The sequence below is a fragment of the Chrysochloris asiatica genome, unplaced genomic scaffold, assembly GCF_000296735.1.
Source record: "Chrysochloris asiatica unplaced genomic scaffold, ChrAsi1.0 scaffold00347, whole genome shotgun sequence".
Taxonomy (NCBI): Eukaryota; Metazoa; Chordata; class Mammalia; order Afrosoricida; family Chrysochloridae; genus Chrysochloris; species Chrysochloris asiatica.
In genome coordinates, this window is record NW_006408865.1 from 517,047 (window position 1) to 518,126 (window position 1,080).

Consider the following 1,080-nt stretch of genomic DNA (forward strand, 5'->3'; position numbering starts at 1 on the left):
AATTTTTAACCTATTTATATATATAGCTTTATTAAATTTCAGTTAATTTTGTTTAAAATATCTTTTTATTCTAGAACCTAATATGCCTTTTGGATTCCTGGTGTGGCACTGTAGGATCATTACTGGACTATGAACCACAAAATCAGCAGCTCAAACCAGCTAGCTGGCTCCTCAGAAAACATATACAGGGTCACTGTGAAAAGAAGCAGACTTGATGGCACTTAAGAAAAACAGCAGTTGGGCCTTTTAAGCTATGAATTAAAAGAAATAATAATTAAATAATTATTCAGAGTACTTGAAAACTTTCCTTTTGTATCATTTCTCAATACTTTAAATTCTGAAACAAAGCTTCTCTTAGTAAAATACATATTACTGTACAAATACAAGTGACTAGAGCGTCTGTGGCACCTATCCTAGCGTTAGTAATCAGACTAAGGAAAACCACCCTGCAGTCACTGTAAAATGCAAACTTATTTGAATGGTGAAGTATTACCTTCTTCAAAATAACTGCAGTGAGAAATTCAATCTCCCTTATACCACACATTTTCAGCAAGACAGCGAAGAAACAAATTCCCTCTAGTCTTCCTACTATGATTTCATTTCTTGAGATTGCACTCCCCCTATAGAAGAGAAAAAAAAAAATGTATCCGCAAAATTTCACTTACTGCCTTAAAAAAAAATTCACAAGTATCTTTAAATTTCATATATAATTGGACATATGCAGTGTCACATTCACATAGAATTGTGAAAATGCAACTTCAATCCTGTAAAAGTCCTCAGGCATATATCTAATTTATTTATTGTCAGTGGCAGATGAGACCCCATCTGACCTGCCAGTCTGGTATTGACCATGATAAACAACACTTCATAAAAATATTAACACAGCACACCTCTGTACTCCAGTTATACAATTTACTTTTTAAACTATTTTTAAATGCGTTAAGCTGAGTTTAATGACATTTTCTTCATTCACATATCACTGTGCCATCATTGTAAAAGACTTATCTTTTACATTGTAAAGACTTATTGATGCCTTTGAGTTGTGGTGTTGGAGGAGAATACTGAAAGTGCCATGGACTG